Here is a 22,695-nt window from a genome sequence, read left to right as displayed (position 1 = left end):
TTAGTTGTTTTAAATGAAGTTTTCACAACTAAAAAACTGTTTATAAACAAGTGTCCATTTTAGCTTTCTCTCCTCAAACTAAGCACGTTTCTGACATTGGAGCTATATTAAAGCACTCACAGGCTGACAGCTGTATGTTTCAACATGGAAAGCCTTGAGAACTACTAAACATGATGTGTAGTTGTTTTGAATGAGGTTTGCATAACAAAAAATAGTTTATTTAATAAGTGTCATTTTTGGCTTTCTTTCCTCAAACTAAGCTCGTTTCTGACATTGGAGCTAGAATAAGTACTCACAGGCTGACAGCTGTATATTTCAACATGGAAAGCCTTGAGAACTACTAAACATGATGTGTAGTTGTTTTGAATGAGGTTTGCATAACAAAAAAATGTTTATTTAATAAGTGTCATTTTTGGCTTTCTTTCCTCAAACTAAGCTTGTTTCTGACATTGGAGCTAGAATAAGTACTCATAGGCTGACAGCTGTATATTTCATTTCGTTACTGACAGAGGAGATGGAAGGCCAGCAGACTGAAACTTCTTCACTGGAAACACTTACAATAGGTAAACACACTGCATTTCATGAAGTGAATCATGTTTCTATTGTCTAACAGGTGTTCATTAAACAAGTGTCATTTTTGGCTTTCTTTCCTCAAACTAAGCTCGTTTCTGACATTGGAGCTAGAATAAGTACTCACAGGCTGACAGCTGTATATTTCAACATGGAAAGCCTTGAGAACTACTAAACATGATGTGTAGTTGTTTTGAATGAGGTTTGCATAACAAAAAACTGTTTATTTAATAAGTGTCATTTTTGGCTTTCTTTCCTCAAACTAAGCTCGTTTCTGACATTGGAGCTAGAATAAGTACTCATAGGCTGACAGCTGTATATTTCATTTCGTTACTGACAGAGGAGATGGAAGGCCAGCAGACTGAAACTTCTTCACTGGAAACACTTACAATAGGTAAACACACTGCATTTCATGAAGTGAATCATGTTTCTATTGTCTAACAGGTGTTCATTAAACAAGTGTTCATTTTAGCGTTCTCTCCTCAAACTAAGCTTGTTTCTGACATTGGAGCTAGAATAAGCACTCACAGGCTGACAGCTGTATGTTTCAACATGGAAAGCCTTGAGAACTACTAAACATGATGTGTAGTTGTTTTGAATGAGGTTTGCATAACAAAAAATTGTTTATTTAATAAGTGTCATTTTTGGCTTTCTTTCCTCAAACTAAGCTCGTTTCTGACATTGGAGCTAGAATAAGCACTCACAGGCTGACAGTTGTATGTTTCAACATGGAAAGCCTTGAGAACTACTAAACATGATGTTTAGTTGTTTTAAATGAAGTTTGTACAACAAAAAAACTGTTTATAAATAAGTGTCCATTTTAGCTTTCTCTCCTCAAACTAAGCACGTTTCTGACATTGGAGCTATATTAAAGCACTCACAGGCTGACAGCTGTATGTTTCAACATGGAAAGCCTTGAGAACTACTAAACATGATGTGTAGTTGTTTTGAATGAGGTTTGCATAACAAAAAATTGTTTATTTAATAAGTTTCATTTTTGGCTTTCTTTCCTCAAACTAAGCTTGTTTCTGACATTGGAGCTAGAATAAGTACTCATAGGCTGACAGCTGTATATTTCATTTCGTTACTGACAGAGGAGATGGAAGGCCAGCAGACTGAAACTTCTTCACTGGAAACACTTACAATAGGTAAACACACTGCATTTCATGAAGTGAATCATGTTTCTATTGTCTAACAGGTGTTCATTAAACAAGTGTCATTTTTGGCTTTCTTTCCTCAAACTAAGCTCGTTTCTGACATTGGAGCTAGAATAAGTACTCACAGGCTGACAGCTGTATATTTCAACATGGAAAGCCTTGAGAACTACTAAACATGATGTGTAGTTGTTTTGAATGAGGTTTGCATAACAAAAAACTGTTTATTTAATAAGTGTCATTTTTGGCTTTCTTTCCTCAAACTAAGCTCGTTTCTGACATTGGAGCTAGAATAAGTACTCATAGGCTGACAGCTGTATATTTCATTTCGTTACTGACAGAGGAGATGGAAGGCCAGCAGACTGAAACTTCTTCACTGGAAACACTTACAATAGGTAAACACACTGCATTTCATGAAGTGAATCATGTTTCTATTGTCTAACAGGTGTTCATTAAACAAGTGTTCATTTTAGCGTTCTCTCCTCAAACTAAGCTTGTTTCTGACATTGGAGCTAGAATAAGCACTCACAGGCTGACAGCTGTATGTTTCAACATGGAAAGCCTTGAGAACTACTAAACATGATGTGTAGTTGTTTTGAATGAGGTTTGCATAACAAAAAATTGTTTATTTAATAAGTGTCATTTTTGGCTTTCTTTCCTCAAACTAAGCTCGTTTCTGACATTGGAGCTAGAATAAGCACTCACAGGCTGACAGTTGTATGTTTCAACATGGAAAGCCTTGAGAACTACTAAACATGATGTTTAGTTGTTTTAAATGAAGTTTGTACAACAAAAAAACTGTTTATAAATAAGTGTCCATTTTAGCTTTCTCTCCTCAAACTAAGCACGTTTCTGACATTGGAGCTATATTAAAGCACTCACAGGCTGACAGCTGTATGTTTCAACATGGAAAGCCTTGAGAACTACTAAACATGATGTGTAGTTGTTTTGAATGAGGTTTGCATAACAAAAAATTGTTTATTTAATAAGTGTCATTTTTGGCTTTCTTTCCTCAAACTAAGCTTGTTTCTGACATTGGAGCTAGAATAAGTACTCATAGGCTGACAGCTGTATATTTCATTTCGTTACTGACAGAGGAGATGGAAGGCCAGCAGACTGAAACTTCTTCACTGGAAACACTTACAATAGGTAAACACACTGCATTTCATGAAGTGAATCATGTTTCTATTGTCTAACAGGTGTTCATTAAACAAGTGTCATTTTTGGCTTTCTTTCCTCAAACTAAGCTCGTTTCTGACATTGGAGCTAGAATAAGTACTCACAGGCTGACAGCTGTATATTTCAACATGGAAAGCCTTGAGAACTACTAAACATGATGTTTAGTTGTTTTAAATGAAGTTTGTACAACAAAAAAACTGTTTATAAACAAGTGTCCATTTTAGCTTTCTCTCCTCAAACTAAGCACGTTTCTGACATTGGAGCTATATTAAAGCACTCACAGGCTGACAGCTGTATGTTTCAACATGGAAAGCCTTGAGAACTACTAAACATGATGTTTAGTTGTTTTAAATGAAGTTTTCACAACTAAAAAACTGTTTATAAACAAGTGTCCATTTTAGCTTTCTCTCCTCAAACTAAGCACGTTTCTGACATTGGAGCTATATTAAAGCACTCACAGGCTGACAGCTGTATGTTTCAACATGGAAAGCCTTGAGAACTACTAAACATGATGTGTAGTTGTTTTGAATGAGGTTTGCATAACAAAAAATAGTTTATTTAATAAGTGTCATTTTTGGCTTTCTTTCCTCAAACTAAGCTCGTTTCTGACATTGGAGCTAGAATAAGTACTCACAGGCTGACAGCTGTATATTTCAACATGGAAAGCCTTGAGAACTACTAAACATGATGTGTAGTTGTTTTGAATGAGGTTTGCATAACAAAAAAATGTTTATTTAATAAGTGTCATTTTTGGCTTTCTTTCCTCAAACTAAGCTCGTTTCTGACATTGGAGCTAGAATAAGTACTCATAGGCTGACAGCTGTATATTTCATTTCGTTACTGACAGAGGAGATGGAAGGCCGGCAGACTGAAACTTCTTCACTGGAAACACTTACAATAGGTAAACACACTGCATTTCATGAAGTGAATCATGTTTCTATTGTCTAACAGGTGTTCATTAAACAAGTGTTCATTTTAGCGTTCTCTCCTCAAACTAAGCTTGTTTCTGACATTGGAGCTAGAATAAGCACTCACAGGCTGACAGCTGTATGTTTCAACATGGAAAGCCTTGAGAACTACTAAACATGATGTGTAGTTGTTTTGAATGAGGTTTGCATAACAAAAAATTGTTTATTTAATAAGTGTCATTTTTGGCTTTCTTTCCTCAAACTAAGCTCGTTTCTGACATTGGAGCTAGAATAAGCACTCACAGGCTGACAGTTGTATGTTTCAACATGGAAAGCCTTGAGAACTACTAAACATGATGTTTAGTTGTTTTAAATGAAGTTTGTACAACAAAAAAACTGTTTATAAATAAGTGTCCATTTTAGCTTTCTCTCCTCAAACTAAGCACGTTTCTGACATTGGAGCTATATTAAAGCACTCACAGGCTGACAGCTGTATGTTTCAACATGGAAAGCCTTGAGAACTACTAAACATGATGTGTAGTTGTTTTGAATGAGGTTTGCATAACAAAAAATTGTTTATTTAATAAGTGTCATTTTTGGCTTTCTTTCCTCAAACTAAGCTCGTTTCTGACATTGGAGCTAGAATAAGTACTCACAGGCTGACAGCTGTATATTTCAACATGGAAAGCCTTGAGAACTACTAAACATGATGTGTAGTTGTTTTGAATGAGGTTTGCATAACAAAAAAATGTTTATTTAATAAGTGTCATTTTTGGCTTTCTTTCCTCAAACTAAGCTTGTTTCTGACATTGGAGCTAGAATAAGTACTCATAGGCTGACAGCTGTATATTTCATTTCGTTACTGACAGAGGAGATGGAAGGCCGGCAGACTGAAACTTCTTCACTGGAAACACTTACAATAGGTAAACACACTGCATTTCATGAAGTGAATCATGTTTCTATTGTCTAACAGGTGTTCATTAAACAAGTGTTCATTTTAGCGTTCTCTCCTCAAACTAAGCTTGTTTCTGACATTGGAGCTAGAATAAGCACTCACAGGCTGACAGCTGTATGTTTCAACATGGAAAGCCTTGAGAACTACTAAACATGATGTTTAGTTGTTTTAAATGAAGTTTTCACAACTAAAAAACTGTTTATAAACAAGTGTCCATTTTAGCTTTCTCTCCTCAAACTAAGCACGTTTCTGACATTGGAGCTATATTAAAGCACTCACAGGCTGACAGCTGTATGTTTCAACATGGAAAGCCTTGAGAACTACTAAACATGATGTGTAGTTGTTTTGAATGAGGTTTGCATAACAAAAAATAGTTTATTTAATAAGTGTCATTTTTGGCTTTCTTTCCTCAAACTAAGCTCGTTTCTGACATTGGAGCTAGAATAAGTACTCACAGGCTGACAGCTGTATATTTCAACATGGAAAGCCTTGAGAACTACTAAACATGATGTGTAGTTGTTTTGAATGAGGTTTGCATAACAAAAAAATGTTTATTTAATAAGTGTCATTTTTGGCTTTCTTTCCTCAAACTAAGCTTGTTTCTGACATTGGAGCTAGAATAAGTACTCATAGGCTGACAGCTGTATATTTCATTTCGTTACTGACAGAGGAGATGGAAGGCCAGCAGACTGAAACTTCTTCACTGGAAACACTTACAATAGGTAAACACACTGCATTTCATGAAGTGAATCATGTTTCTATTGTCTAACAGGTGTTCATTAAACAAGTGTCATTTTTGGCTTTCTTTCCTCAAACTAAGCTCGTTTCTGACATTGGAGCTAGAATAAGTACTCACAGGCTGACAGCTGTATATTTCAACATGGAAAGCCTTGAGAACTACTAAACATGATGTGTAGTTGTTTTGAATGAGGTTTGCATAACAAAATACTGTTTATTTAATAAGTGTCATTTTTGGCTTTCTTTCCTCAAACTAAGCTCGTTTCTGACATTGGAGCTAGAATAAGTACTCATAGGCTGACAGCTGTATATTTCATTTCGTTACTGACAGAGGAGATGGAAGGCCAGCAGACTGAAACTTCTTCACTGGAAACACTTACAATAGGTAAACACACTGCATTTCATGAAGTGAATCATGTTTCTATTGTCTAACAGGTGTTCATTAAACAAGTGTTCATTTTAGCGTTCTCTCCTCAAACTAAGCTTGTTTCTGACATTGGAGCTAGAATAAGCACTCACAGGCTGACAGCTGTATGTTTCAACATGGAAAGCCTTGAGAACTACTAAACATGATGTGTAGTTGTTTTGAATGAGGTTTGCATAACAAAAAATTGTTTATTTAATAAGTGTCATTTTTGGCTTTCTTTCCTCAAACTAAGCTCGTTTCTGACATTGGAGCTAGAATAAGCACTCACAGGCTGACAGTTGTATGTTTCAACATGGAAAGCCTTGAGAACTACTAAACATGATGTTTAGTTGTTTTAAATGAAGTTTGTACAACAAAAAAACTGTTTATAAATAAGTGTCCATTTTAGCTTTCTCTCCTCAAACTAAGCACGTTTCTGACATTGGAGCTATATTAAAGCACTCACAGGCTGACAGCTGTATGTTTCAACATGGAAAGCCTTGAGAACTACTAAACATGATGTGTAGTTGTTTTGAATGAGGTTTGCATAACAAAAAATTGTTTATTTAATAAGTGTCATTTTTGGCTTTCTTTCCTCAAACTAAGCTTGTTTCTGACATTGGAGCTAGAATAAGTACTCATAGGCTGACAGCTGTATATTTCATTTCGTTACTGACAGAGGAGATGGAAGGCCGGCAGACTGAAACTTCTTCACTGGAAACACTTACAATAGGTAAACACACTGCATTTCATGAAGTGAATCATGTTTCTATTGTCTAACAGGTGTTCATTAAACAAGTGTTCATTTTAGCGTTCTCTCCTCAAACTAAGCTTGTTTCTGACATTGGAGCTAGAATAAGCACTCACAGGCTGACAGCTGTATGTTTCAACATGGAAAGCCTTGAGAACTACTAAACATGATGTTTAGTTGTTTTAAATGAAGTTTTCACAACTAAAAAACTGTTTATAAACAAGTGTCCATTTTAGCTTTCTCTCCTCAAACTAAGCACGTTTCTGACATTGGAGCTATATTAAAGCACTCACAGGCTGACAGCTGTATGTTTCAACATGGAAAGCCTTGAGAACTACTAAACATGATGTGTAGTTGTTTTGAATGAGGTTTGCATAACAAAAAATAGTTTATTTAATAAGTGTCATTTTTGGCTTTCTTTCCTCAAACTAAGCTCGTTTCTGACATTGGAGCTAGAATAAGTACTCACAGGCTGACAGCTGTATATTTCAACATGGAAAGCCTTGAGAACTACTAAACATGATGTGTAGTTGTTTTGAATGAGGTTTGCATAACAAAAAAATGTTTATTTAATAAGTGTCATTTTTGGCTTTCTTTCCTCAAACTAAGCTTGTTTCTGACATTGGAGCTAGAATAAGTACTCATAGGCTGACAGCTGTATATTTCATTTCGTTACTGACAGAGGAGATGGAAGGCCAGCAGACTGAAACTTCTTCACTGGAAACACTTACAATAGGTAAACACACTGCATTTCATGAAGTGAATCATGTTTCTATTGTCTAACAGGTGTTCATTAAACAAGTGTCATTTTTGGCTTTCTTTCCTCAAACTAAGCTCGTTTCTGACATTGGAGCTAGAATAAGTACTCACAGGCTGACAGCTGTATATTTCAACATGGAAAGCCTTGAGAACTACTAAACATGATGTGTAGTTGTTTTGAATGAGGTTTGCATAACAAAAAACTGTTTATTTAATAAGTGTCATTTTTGGCTTTCTTTCCTCAAACTAAGCTCGTTTCTGACATTGGAGCTAGAATAAGTACTCATAGGCTGACAGCTGTATATTTCATTTCGTTACTGACAGAGGAGATGGAAGGCCAGCAGACTGAAACTTCTTCACTGGAAACACTTACAATAGGTAAACACACTGCATTTCATGAAGTGAATCATGTTTCTATTGTCTAACAGGTGTTCATTAAACAAGTGTTCATTTTAGCGTTCTCTCCTCAAACTAAGCTTGTTTCTGACATTGGAGCTAGAATAAGCACTCACAGGCTGACAGCTGTATGTTTCAACATGGAAAGCCTTGAGAACTACTAAACATGATGTGTAGTTGTTTTGAATGAGGTTTGCATAACAAAAAATTGTTTATTTAATAAGTGTCATTTTTGGCTTTCTTTCCTCAAACTAAGCTCGTTTCTGACATTGGAGCTAGAATAAGCACTCACAGGCTGACAGTTGTATGTTTCAACATGGAAAGCCTTGAGAACTACTAAACATGATGTTTAGTTGTTTTAAATGAAGTTTGTACAACAAAAAAACTGTTTATAAATAAGTGTCCATTTTAGCTTTCTCTCCTCAAACTAAGCACGTTTCTGACATTGGAGCTATATTAAAGCACTCACAGGCTGACAGCTGTATGTTTCAACATGGAAAGCCTTGAGAACTACTAAACATGATGTGTAGTTGTTTTGAATGAGGTTTGCATAACAAAAAATTGTTTATTTAATAAGTGTCATTTTTGGCTTTCTTTCCTCAAACTAAGCTTGTTTCTGACATTGGAGCTAGAATAAGTACTCATAGGCTGACAGCTGTATATTTCATTTCGTTACTGACAGAGGAGATGGAAGGCCAGCAGACTGAAACTTCTTCACTGGAAACACTTACAATAGGTAAACACACTGCATTTCATGAAGTGAATCATGTTTCTATTGTCTAACAGGTGTTCATTAAACAAGTGTCATTTTTGGCTTTCTTTCCTCAAACTAAGCTCGTTTCTGACATTGGAGCTAGAATAAGTACTCACAGGCTGACAGCTGTATATTTCAACATGGAAAGCCTTGAGAACTACTAAACATGATGTTTAGTTGTTTTAAATGAAGTTTGTACAACAAAAAAACTGTTTATAAACAAGTGTCCATTTTAGCTTTCTCTCCTCAAACTAAGCACGTTTCTGACATTGGAGCTATATTAAAGCACTCACAGGCTGACAGCTGTATGTTTCAACATGGAAAGCCTTGAGAACTACTAAACATGATGTTTAGTTGTTTTAAATGAAGTTTTCACAACTAAAAAACTGTTTATAAACAAGTGTCCATTTTAGCTTTCTCTCCTCAAACTAAGCACGTTTCTGACATTGGAGCTATATTAAAGCACTCACAGGCTGACAGCTGTATGTTTCAACATGGAAAGCCTTGAGAACTACTAAACATGATGTGTAGTTGTTTTGAATGAGGTTTGCATAACAAAAAATAGTTTATTTAATAAGTGTCATTTTTGGCTTTCTTTCCTCAAACTAAGCTCGTTTCTGACATTGGAGCTAGAATAAGTACTCACAGGCTGACAGCTGTATATTTCAACATGGAAAGCCTTGAGAACTACTAAACATGATGTGTAGTTGTTTTGAATGAGGTTTGCATAACAAAAAAATGTTTATTTAATAAGTGTCATTTTTGGCTTTCTTTCCTCAAACTAAGCTTGTTTCTGACATTGGAGCTAGAATAAGTACTCATAGGCTGACAGCTGTATATTTCATTTCGTTACTGACAGAGGAGATGGAAGGCCAGCAGACTGAAACTTCTTCACTGGAAACACTTACAATAGGTAAACACACTGCATTTCATGAAGTGAATCATGTTTCTATTGTCTAACAGGTGTTCATTAAACAAGTGTCATTTTTGGCTTTCTTTCCTCAAACTAAGCTCGTTTCTGACATTGGAGCTAGAATAAGTACTCACAGGCTGACAGCTGTATATTTCAACATGGAAAGCCTTGAGAACTACTAAACATGATGTGTAGTTGTTTTGAATGAGGTTTGCATAACAAAAAACTGTTTATTTAATAAGTGTCATTTTTGGCTTTCTTTCCTCAAACTAAGCTCGTTTCTGACATTGGAGCTAGAATAAGTACTCATAGGCTGACAGCTGTATATTTCATTTCGTTACTGACAGAGGAGATGGAAGGCCAGCAGACTGAAACTTCTTCACTGGAAACACTTACAATAGGTAAACACACTGCATTTCATGAAGTGAATCATGTTTCTATTGTCTAACAGGTGTTCATTAAACAAGTGTTCATTTTAGCGTTCTCTCCTCAAACTAAGCTTGTTTCTGACATTGGAGCTAGAATAAGCACTCACAGGCTGACAGCTGTATGTTTCAACATGGAAAGCCTTGAGAACTACTAAACATGATGTGTAGTTGTTTTGAATGAGGTTTGCATAACAAAAAATTGTTTATTTAATAAGTGTCATTTTTGGCTTTCTTTCCTCAAACTAAGCTCGTTTCTGACATTGGAGCTAGAATAAGCACTCACAGGCTGACAGTTGTATGTTTCAACATGGAAAGCCTTGAGAACTACTAAACATGATGTTTAGTTGTTTTAAATGAAGTTTGTACAACAAAAAAACTGTTTATAAATAAGTGTCCATTTTAGCTTTCTCTCCTCAAACTAAGCACGTTTCTGACATTGGAGCTATATTAAAGCACTCACAGGCTGACAGCTGTATGTTTCAACATGGAAAGCCTTGAGAACTACTAAACATGATGTGTAGTTGTTTTGAATGAGGTTTGCATAACAAAAAATTGTTTATTTAATAAGTGTCATTTTTGGCTTTCTTTCCTCAAACTAAGCTTGTTTCTGACATTGGAGCTAGAATAAGTACTCATAGGCTGACAGCTGTATATTTCATTTCGTTACTGACAGAGGAGATGGAAGGCCAGCAGACTGAAACTTCTTCACTGGAAACACTTACAATAGGTAAACACACTGCATTTCATGAAGTGAATCATGTTTCTATTGTCTAACAGGTGTTCATTAAACAAGTGTCATTTTTGGCTTTCTTTCCTCAAACTAAGCTCGTTTCTGACATTGGAGCTAGAATAAGTACTCACAGGCTGACAGCTGTATATTTCAACATGGAAAGCCTTGAGAACTACTAAACATGATGTTTAGTTGTTTTAAATGAAGTTTGTACAACAAAAAAACTGTTTATAAACAAGTGTCCATTTTAGCTTTCTCTCCTCAAACTAAGCACGTTTCTGACATTGGAGCTATATTAAAGCACTCACAGGCTGACAGCTGTATGTTTCAACATGGAAAGCCTTGAGAACTACTAAACATGATGTTTAGTTGTTTTAAATGAAGTTTTCACAACTAAAAAACTGTTTATAAACAAGTGTCCATTTTAGCTTTCTCTCCTCAAACTAAGCACGTTTCTGACATTGGAGCTATATTAAAGCACTCACAGGCTGACAGCTGTATGTTTCAACATGGAAAGCCTTGAGAACTACTAAACATGATGTGTAGTTGTTTTGAATGAGGTTTGCATAACAAAAAATAGTTTATTTAATAAGTGTCATTTTTGGCTTTCTTTCCTCAAACTAAGCTCGTTTCTGACATTGGAGCTAGAATAAGTACTCACAGGCTGACAGCTGTATATTTCAACATGGAAAGCCTTGAGAACTACTAAACATGATGTGTAGTTGTTTTGAATGAGGTTTGCATAACAAAAAAATGTTTATTTAATAAGTGTCATTTTTGGCTTTCTTTCCTCAAACTAAGCTTGTTTCTGACATTGGAGCTAGAATAAGTACTCATAGGCTGACAGCTGTATATTTCATTTCGTTACTGACAGAGGAGATGGAAGGCCAGCAGACTGAAACTTCTTCACTGGAAACACTTACAATAGGTAAACACACTGCATTTCATGAAGTGAATCATGTTTCTATTGTCTAACAGGTGTTCATTAAACAAGTGTCATTTTTGGCTTTCTTTCCTCAAACTAAGCTCGTTTCTGACATTGGAGCTAGAATAAGTACTCACAGGCTGACAGCTGTATATTTCAACATGGAAAGCCTTGAGAACTACTAAACATGATGTGTAGTTGTTTTGAATGAGGTTTGCATAACAAAAAAATGTTTATTTAATAAGTGTCATTTTTGGCTTTCTTTCCTCAAACTAAGCTTGTTTCTGACATTGGAGCTAGAATAAGTACTCACAGGCTGACAGCTGTATATTTCAACATGGAAAGCCTTGAGAACTACTAAACATGATGTGTAGTTGTTTTGAATGAGGTTTGCATAACAAAAAACTGTTTATTTAATAAGTGTCATTTTTGGCTTTCTTTCCTCAAACTAAGCTCGTTTCTGACATTGGAGCTAGAATAAGTACTCATAGGCTGACAGCTGTATATTTCATTTCGTTACTGACAGAGGAGATGGAAGGCCGGCAGACTGAAACTTCTTCACTGGAAACACTTACAATAGGTAAACACACTGCATTTCATGAAGTGAATCATGTTTCTATTGTCTAACAGGTGTTCATTAAACAAGTGTTCATTTTAGCGTTCTCTCCTCAAACTAAGCTTGTTTCTGACATTGGAGCTAGAATAAGCACTCACAGGCTGACAGCTGTATGTTTCAACATGGAAAGCCTTGAGAACTACTAAACATGATGTGTAGTTGTTTTGAATGAGGTTTGCATAACAAAAAATTGTTTATTTAATAAGTGTCATTTTTGGCTTTCTTTCCTCAAACTAAGCTCGTTTCTGACATTGGAGCTAGAATAAGCACTCACAGGCTGACAGTTGTATGTTTCAACATGGAAAGCCTTGAGAACTACTAAACATGATGTTTAGTTGTTTTAAATGAAGTTTGTACAACAAAAAAACTGTTTATAAATAAGTGTCCATTTTAGCTTTCTCTCCTCAAACTAAGCACGTTTCTGACATTGGAGCTATATTAAAGCACTCACAGGCTGACAGCTGTATGTTTCAACATGGAAAGCCTTGAGAACTACTAAACATGATGTGTAGTTGTTTTGAATGAGGTTTGCATAACAAAAAATTGTTTATTTAATAAGTGTCATTTTTGGCTTTCTTTCCTCAAACTAAGCTCGTTTCTGACATTGGAGCTAGAATAAGTACTCACAGGCTGACAGCTGTATATTTCAACATGGAAAGCCTTGAGAACTACTAAACATGATGTGTAGTTGTTTTGAATGAGGTTTGCATAACAAAAAAATGTTTATTTAATAAGTGTCATTTTTGGCTTTCTTTCCTCAAACTAAGCTTGTTTCTGACATTGGAGCTAGAATAAGTACTCATAGGCTGACAGCTGTATATTTCATTTCGTTACTGACAGAGGAGATGGAAGGCCGGCAGACTGAAACTTCTTCACTGGAAACACTTACAATAGGTAAACACACTGCATTTCATGAAGTGAATCATGTTTCTATTGTCTAACAGGTGTTCATTAAACAAGTGTTCATTTTAGCGTTCTCTCCTCAAACTAAGCTTGTTTCTGACATTGGAGCTAGAATAAGCACTCACAGGCTGACAGCTGTATGTTTCAACATGGAAAGCCTTGAGAACTACTAAACATGATGTTTAGTTGTTTTAAATGAAGTTTTCACAACTAAAAAACTGTTTATAAACAAGTGTCCATTTTAGCTTTCTCTCCTCAAACTAAGCACGTTTCTGACATTGGAGCTATATTAAAGCACTCACAGGCTGACAGCTGTATGTTTCAACATGGAAAGCCTTGAGAACTACTAAACATGATGTTTAGTTGTTTTAAATGAAGTTTTCACAACTAAAACACTGTTTATAAACAAGTGTCCATTTTAGCTTTCTCTCCTCAAACTAAGCACGTTTCTGACATTGGAGCTATATTAAAGCACTCACAGGCTGACAGCTGTATGTTTCAACATGGAAAGCCTTGAGAACTACTAAACATGATGTGTAGTTGTTTTGAGTGAGGTTTGCATAACAAAAAATTGTTTATTTAATAAGTGTCATTTTTGGCTTTCTTTCCTCAAACTAAGCTCGTTTCTGACATTGGAGCTAGAATAAGTACTCACAGGCTGACAGCTGTATATTTCAACATGGAAAGCCTTGAGAACTACTAAACATGATGTGTAGTTGTTTTGAATGAGGTTTGCATAACAAAAAAATGTTTATTTAATAAGTGTCATTTTTGGCTTTCTTTCCTCAAACTAAGCTTGTTTCTGACATTGGAGCTAGAATAAGTACTCATAGGCTGACAGCTGTATATTTCATTTCGTTACTGACAGAAGAGATGGAAGGCCGGCAGACTGAAACTTCTTCACTGGAAACACTTACAATAGGTAAACACACTGCATTTCATGAAGTGAATCATGTTTCTATTGTCTAACAGGTGTTCATTAAACAAGTGTTCATTTTAGCGTTCTCTCCTCAAACTAAGCTTGTTTCTGACATTGGAGCTAGAATAAGCACTCACAGGCTGACAGCTGTATGTTTCAACATGGAAAGCCTTGAGAACTACTAAACATGATGTTTAGTTGTTTTAAATGAAGTTTTCACAACTAAAAAACTGTTTATAAACAAGTGTCCATTTTAGCTTTCTCTCCTCAAACTAAGCACGTTTCTGACATTGGAGCTATATTAAAGCACTCACAGGCTGACAGCTGTATGTTTCAACATGGAAAGCCTTGAGAACTACTAAACATGATGTGTAGTTGTTTTGAATGAGGTTTGCATAACAAAAAATTGTTTATTTAATAAGTGTCATTTTTGGCTTTCTTTCCTCAAACTAAGCTCGTTTCTGACATTGGAGCTAGAATAAGTTCTCACAGGCTGACAGCTGTATATTTCAACATGGAAAGCCTTGAGAACTACTAAACATGATGTGTAGTTGTTTTGAATGAGGTTTGCATAACAAAAAAATGTTTATTTAATAAGTGTCATTTTTGGCTTTCTTTCCTCAAACTAAGCTTGTTTCTGACATTGGAGCTAGAATAAGTACTCATAGGCTGACAGCTGTATATTTCATTTCGTTACTGACAGAGGAGATGGAAGGCCAGCAGACTGAAACTTCTTCACTGGAAACACTTACAATAGGTAAACACACTGCATTTCATGAAGTGAATCATGTTTCTATTGTCTAACAGGTGTTCATTAAACAAGTGTCATTTTTGGCTTTCTTTCCTCAAACTAAGCTCGTTTCTGACATTGGAGCTAGAATAAGTACTCACAGGCTGACAGCTGTATATTTCAACATGGAAAGCCTTGAGAACTACTAAACATGATGTGTAGTTGTTTTGAATGAGGTTTGCATAACAAAAAACTGTTTATTTAATAAGTGTCATTTTTGGCTTTCTTTCCTCAAACTAAGCTTGTTTCTGACATTGGAGCTAGAATAAGTACTCATAGGCTGACAGCTGTATATTTCATTTCGTTACTGACAGAGGAGATGGAAGGCCAGCAGACTGAAACTTCTTCACTGGAAACACTTACAATAGGTAAACACACTGCATTTCATGAAGTGAATCATGTTTCTATTGTCTAACAGGTGTTCATTAAACAAGTGTTCATTTTAGCGTTCTCTCCTCAAACTAAGCTTGTTTCTGACATTGGAGCTAGAATAAGCACTCACAGGCTGACAGCTGTATGTTTCAACATGGAAAGCCTTGAGAACTACTAAACATGATGTGTAGTTGTTTTGAATGAGGTTTGCATAACAAAAAATTGTTTATTTAATAAGTGTCATTTTTGGCTTTCTTTCCTCAAACTAAGCTCGTTTCTGACATTGGAGCTAGAATAAGCACTCACAGGCTGACAGTTGTATGTTTCAACATGGAAAGCCTTGAGAACTACTAAACATGATGTTTAGTTGTTTTAAATGAAGTTTGTACAACAAAAAAACTGTTTATAAATAAGTGTCCATTTTAGCTTTCTCTCCTCAAACTAAGCACGTTTCTGACATTGGAGCTATATTAAAGCACTCACAGGCTGACAGCTGTATGTTTCAACATGGAAAGCCTTGAGAACTACTAAACATGATGTGTAGTTGTTTTGAATGAGGTTTGCATAACAAAAAATTGTTTATTTAATAAGTGTCATTTTTGGCTTTCTTTCCTCAAACTAAGCTTGTTTCTGACATTGGAGCTAGAATAAGTACTCATAGGCTGACAGCTGTATATTTCATTTCGTTACTGACAGAGGAGATGGAAGGCCAGCAGACTGAAACTTCTTCACTGGAAACACTTACAATAGGTAAACACACTGCATTTCATGAAGTGAATCATGTTTCTATTGTCTAACAGGTGTTCATTAAACAAGTGTCATTTTTGGCTTTCTTTCCTCAAACTAAGCTCGTTTCTGACATTGGAGCTAGAATAAGTACTCACAGGCTGACAGCTGTATATTTCAACATGGAAAGCCTTGAGAACTACTAAACATGATGTTTAGTTGTTTTAAATGAAGTTTGTACAACAAAAAAACTGTTTATAAACAAGTGTCCATTTTAGCTTTCTCTCCTCAAACTAAGCACGTTTCTGACATTGGAGCTATATTAAAGCACTCACAGGCTGACAGCTGTATGTTTCAACATGGAAAGCCTTGAGAACTACTAAACATGATGTTTAGTTGTTTTAAATGAAGTTTTCACAACTAAAAAACTGTTTATAAACAAGTGTCCATTTTAGCTTTCTCTCCTCAAACTAAGCACGTTTCTGACATTGGAGCTATATTAAAGCACTCACAGGCTGACAGCTGTATGTTTCAACATGGAAAGCCTTGAGAACTACTAAACATGATGTGTAGTTGTTTTGAATGAGGTTTGCATAACAAAAAATTGTTTATTTAATAAGTGTCATTTTTGGCTTTCTTTCCTCAAACTAAGCTCGTTTCTGACATTGGAGCTAGAATAAGTACTCACAGGCTGACAGCTGTATATTTCAACATGGAAAGCCTTGAGAACTACTAAACATGATGTGTAGTTGTTTTGAATGAGGTTTGCATAACAAAAAAATGTTTATTTAATAAGTGTCATTTTTGGCTTTCTTTCCTCAAACTAAGCTTGTTTCTGACATTGGAGCTAGAATAAGTACTCATAGGCTGACAGCTGTATATTTCATTTCGTTACTGACAGAGGAGATGGAAGGCCAGCAGACTGAAACTTCTTCACTGGAAACACTTACAATAGGTAAACACACTGCATTTCATGAAGTGAATCATGTTTCTATTGTCTAACAGGTGTTCATTAAACAAGTGTCATTTTTGGCTTTCTTTCCTCAAACTAAGCTCGTTTCTGACATTGGAGCTAGAATAAGTACTCACAGGCTGACAGCTGTATATTTCAACATGGAAAGCCTTGAGAACTACTAAACATGATGTGTAGTTGTTTTGAATGAGGTTTGCATAACAAATAACTGTTTATTTAATAAGTGTCATTTTTGGCTTTCTTTCCTCAAACTAAGCTCGTTTCTGACATTGGAGCTAGAATAAGTACTCATAGGCTGACAGCTGTATATTTCATTTCGTTACTGACAGAGGAGATGGAAGGCCGGCAGACTGAAACTTCTTCACTGGAAACACTTACAATAGGTAAACACACTGCATTTCATGAAGTGAATCATGTTTCTATTGTCTAACAGGTGTTCATTAAACAAGTGTTCATTTTAGCGTTCTCTCCTCAAACTAAGCTTGTTTCTGACATTGGAGCTAGAATAAGCACTCACAGGCTGACAGCTGTATGTTTCAACATGGAAAGCCTTGAGAACTACTAAACATGATGTGTAGTTGTTTTGAATGAGGTTTGCATAACAAAAAATTGTTTATTTAATAAGTGTCATTTTTGGCTTTCTTTCCTCAAACTAAGCTCGTTTCTGACATTGGAGCTAGAATAAGCACTCACAGGCTGACAGTTGTATGTTTCAACATGGAAAGCCTTGAGAACTACTAAACATGATGTTTAGTTGTTTTAAATGAAGTTTGTACAACAAAAAAACTGTTTATAAATAAGTGTCCATTTTAGCTTTCTCTCCTCAAACTAAGCACGTTTCTGACATTGGAGCTATATTAAAGCACTCACAGGCTGACAGCTGTATGTTTCAACATGGAAAGCCTTGAGAACTACTAAACATGATGTGTAGTTGTTTTGAATGAGGTTTGCATAACAAAAAATTGTTTATTTAATAAGTGTCATTTTTGGCTTTCTTTCCTCAAACTAAGCTTGTTTCTGACATTGGAGCTAGAATAAGTACTCATAGGCTGACAGCTGTATATTTCATTTCGTTACTGACAGAGGAGATGGAAGGCCAGCAGACTGAAACTTCTTCACTGGAAACACTTACAATAGGTAAACACACTGCATTTCATGAAGTGAATCATGTTTCTATTGTCTAACAGGTGTTCATTAAACAAGTGTCATTTTTGGCTTTCTTTCCTCAAACTAAGCTCGTTTCTGACATTGGAGCTAGAATAAGTACTCACAGGCTGACAGCTGTATATTTCAACATGGAAAGCCTTGAGAACTACTAAACATGATGTTTAGTTGTTTTAAATGAAGTTTGTACAACAAAAAAACTGTTTATAAACAAGTGTCCATTTTAGCTTTCTCTCCTCAAACTAAGCACGTTTCTGACATTGGAGCTATATTAAAGCACTCACAGGCTGACAGCTGTATGTTTCAACATGGAAAGCCTTGAGAACTACTAAACATGATGTTTAGTTGTTTTAAATGAAGTTTTCACAACTAAAAAACTGTTTATAAACAAGTGTCCATTTTAGCTTTCTCTCCTCAAACTAAGCACGTTTCTGACATTGGAGCTATATTAAAGCACTCACAGGCTGACAGCTGTATGTTTCAACATGGAAAGCCTTGAGAACTACTAAACATGATGTGTAGTTGTTTTGAATGAGGTTTGCATAACAAAAAATAGTTTATTTAATAAGTGTCATTTTTGGCTTTCTCTCCTCAAACTAAGCTCGTTTCTGACATTGGAGCTAGAATAAGTACTCACAGGCTGACAGCTGTATATTTCAACATGGAAAGCCTTGAGAACTACTAAACATGATGTGTAGTTGTTTTGAATGAGGTTTGCATAACAAAAAAATGTTTATTTAATAAGTGTCATTTTTGGCTTTCTTTCCTCAAACTAAGCTTGTTTCTGACATTGGAGCTAGAATAAGTACTCATAGGCTGACAGCTGTATATTTCATTTCGTTACTGACAGAGGAGATGGAAGGCCAGCAGACTGAAACTTCTTCACTGGAAACACTTACAATAGGTAAACACACTGCATTTCATGAAGTGAATCATGTTTCTATTGTCTAACAGGTGTTCATTAAACAAGTGTCATTTTTGGCTTTCTTTCCTCAAACTAAGCTCGTTTCTGACATTGGAGCTAGAATAAGTACTCACAGGCTGACAGCTGTATATTTCAACATGGAAAGCCTTGAGAACTACTAAACATGATGTGTAGTTGTTTTGAATGAGGTTTGCATAACAAAAAAATGTTTATTTAATAAGTGTCATTTTTGGCTTTCTTTCCTCAAACTAAGCTCGTTTCTGACATTGGAGCTAGAATAAGCACTCACAGGCTGACAGCTGTATGTTTCAACATGGAAAGCCTTGAGAACTACTAAACATGATGTGTAGTTGTTTTAAATGAAGTTTGTACAACAAAAAAACTGTTTATAAATAAGTGTCCATTTTAGCTTTCTCTCCTCAAACTAAGCACGTTTCTGACATTGGAGCTATATTAAAGCACTCACAGGCTGACAGCTGTATGTTTCAACATGGAAAGCCTTGAGAACTACTAAACATGATGTGTAGTTGTTTTGAATGAGGTTTGCATAACAAAAAATTGTTTATTTAATAAGTGTCATTTTTGGCTTTCTTTCCTCAAACTAAGCTTGTTTCTGACATTGGAGCTAGAATAAGTACTCATAGGCTGACAGCTGTATATTTCATTTCGTTACTGACAGAGGAGATGGAAGGCCGGCAGACTGAAACTTCTTCACTGGAAACACTTACAATAGGTAAACACACTGCATTTCATGAAGTGAATCATGTTTCTATTGTCTAACAGGTGTTCATTAAACAAGTGTTCATTTTAGCCTTCTCTCCTCAAACTAAGCTTGTTTCTGACATTGGAGCTAGAATAAGCACTCACAGGCTGACAGCTGTATGTTTCAACATGGAAAGCCTTGAGAACTACTAAACATGATGTTTAGTTGTTTTAAATGAAGTTTTCACAACTAAAAAACTGTTTATAAACAAGTGTCCATTTTAGCTTTCTCTCCTCAAACTAAGCACGTTTCTGACATTGGAGCTATATTAAAGCACTCACAGGCTGACAGCTGTATGTTTCAACATGGAAAGCCTTGAGAACTACTAAACATGATGTGTAGTTGTTTTGAATGAGGTTTGCATAACAAAAAATAGTTTATTTAATAAGTGTCATTTTTGGCTTTCTTTCCTCAAACTAAGCTCGTTTCTGACATTGGAGCTAGAATAAGTACTCACAGGCTGACAGCTGTATATTTCAACATGGAAAGCCTTGAGAACTACTAAACATGATGTGTAGTTGTTTTGAATGAGGTTTGCATAACAAAAAAATGTTTATTTAATAAGTGTCATTTTTGGCTTTCTTTCCTCAAACTAAGCTTGTTTCTGACATTGGAGCTAGAATAAGTACTCATAGGCTGACAGCTGTATATTTCATTTCGTTACTGACAGAGGAGATGGAAGGCCAGCAGACTGAAACTTCTTCACTGGAAACACTTACAATAGGTAAACACACTGCATTTCATGAAGTGAATCATGTTTCTATTGTCTAACAGGTGTTCATTAAACAAGTGTCATTTTTGGCTTTCTTTCCTCAAACTAAGCTCGTTTCTGACATTGGAGCTAGAATAAGTACTCACAGGCTGACAGCTGTATATTTCAACATGGAAAGCCTTGAGAACTACTAAACATGATGTGTAGTTGTTTTGAATGAGGTTTGCATAACAAAAAACTGTTTATTTAATAAGTGTCATTTTTGGCTTTCTTTCCTCAAACTAAGCTCGTTTCTGACATTGGAGCTAGAATAAGTACTCATAGGCTGACAGCTGTATATTTCATTTCGTTACTGACAGAGGAGATGGAAGGCCGGCAGACTGAAACTTCTTCACTGGAAACACTTACAATAGGTAAACACACTGCATTTCATGAAGTGAATCATGTTTCTATTGTCTAACAGGTGTTCATTAAACAAGTGTTCATTTTAGCGTTCTCTCCTCAAACTAAGCTTGTTTCTGACATTGGAGCTAGAATAAGCACTCACAGGCTGACAGCTGTATGTTTCAACATGGAAAGCCTTGAGAACTACTAAACATGATGTGTAGTTGTTTTGAATGAGGTTTGCATAACAAAAAATTGTTTATTTAATAAGTGTCATTTTTGGCTTTCTTTCCTCAAACTAAGCTCGTTTCTGACATTGGAGCTAGAATAAGCACTCACAGGCTGACAGTTGTATGTTTCAACATGGAAAGCCTTGAGAACTACTAAACATGATGTTTAGTTGTTTTAAATGAAGTTTGTACAACAAAAAAACTGTTTATAAATAAGTGTCCATTTTAGCTTTCTCTCCTCAAACTAAGCACGTTTCTGACATTGGAGCTATATTAAAGCACTCACAGGCTGACAGCTGTATGTTTCAACATGGAAAGCCTTGAGAACTACTAAACATGATGTGTAGTTGTTTTGAATGAGGTTTGCATAACAAAAAATTGTTTATTTAATAAGTGTCATTTTTGGCTTTCTTTCCTCAAACTAAGCTTGTTTCTGACATTGGAGCTAGAATAAGTACTCATAGGCTGACAGCTGTATATTTCATTTCGTTACTGACAGAGGAGATGGAAGGCCAGCAGACTGAAACTTCTTCACTGGAAACACTTACAATAGGTAAACACACTGCATTTCATGAAGTGAATCATGTTTCTATTGTCTAACAGGTGTTCATTAAACAAGTGTCATTTTTGGCTTTCTTTCCTCAAACTAAGCTCGTTTCTGACATTGGAGCTAGAATAAGTACTCACAGGCTGACAGCTGTATATTTCAACATGGAAAGCCTTGAGAACTACTAAACATGATGTTTAGTTGTTTTAAATGAAGTTTGTACAACAAAAAAACTGTTTATAAACAAGTGTCCATTTTAGCTTTCTCTCCTCAAACTAAGCACGTTTCTGACATTGGAGCTATATTAAAGCACTCACAGGCTGACAGCTGTATGTTTCAACATGGAAAGCCTTGAGAACTACTAAACATGATGTGTAGTTGTTTTGAATGAGGTTTGCATAAAAAAAATAGTTTATTTAATAAGTGTCATTTTTGGCTTTCTTTCCTCAAACTAAGCTCGTTTCTGACATTGGAGCTAGAATAAGTACTCACAGGCTGACAGCTGTATGTTTCAACATGGAAAGCCTTGAGAACTACTAAACATGATGTGTAGTTGTTTTGAATGAGGTTTGCATAACAAAAAATTGTTTATTTAATAAGTGTCATTTTTGGCTTTCTTTCCTCAAACTAAGCTCGTTTCTGACATTGGAGCTAGAATAAGCACTCACAGGCTGACAGCTGTATGTTTCAACATGGAAAGCCTTGAGAACTACTAAACATGATGTTTAGTTGTTTTAAATGAAGTTTTCACAACTAAAAAACTGTTTATAAATAAGTGTCCATTTTAGCTTTCTCTCCTCAAACTAAGCACGTTTCTGACATTGGAGCTATATTAAAGCACTCACAGGCTGACAGCTGTATGTTTCAACATGGAAAGCCTTGAGAACTACTAAACATGATGTGTAGTTGTTTTGAATGAGGTTTGCATAACAAAAAATAGTTTATTTAATAAGTGTCATTTTTGGCTTTCTTTCCTCAAACTAAGCTCGTTTCTGACATTGGAGCTAGAATAAGTACTCACAGGCTGACAGCTGTATGTTTCAACATGGAAAGCCTTGAGAACTACTAAACATGATGTTTAGTTGTTTTGAATGAGGTTTGCATA

This window comes from Pempheris klunzingeri, chromosome 13 (assembly GCF_042242105.1).
Source record: "Pempheris klunzingeri isolate RE-2024b chromosome 13, fPemKlu1.hap1, whole genome shotgun sequence".
In the NCBI taxonomy this organism is placed as follows: Eukaryota; Metazoa; Chordata; class Actinopteri; order Acropomatiformes; family Pempheridae; genus Pempheris; species Pempheris klunzingeri.
Note: the sequence above shows the minus strand (reverse complement) of the source record.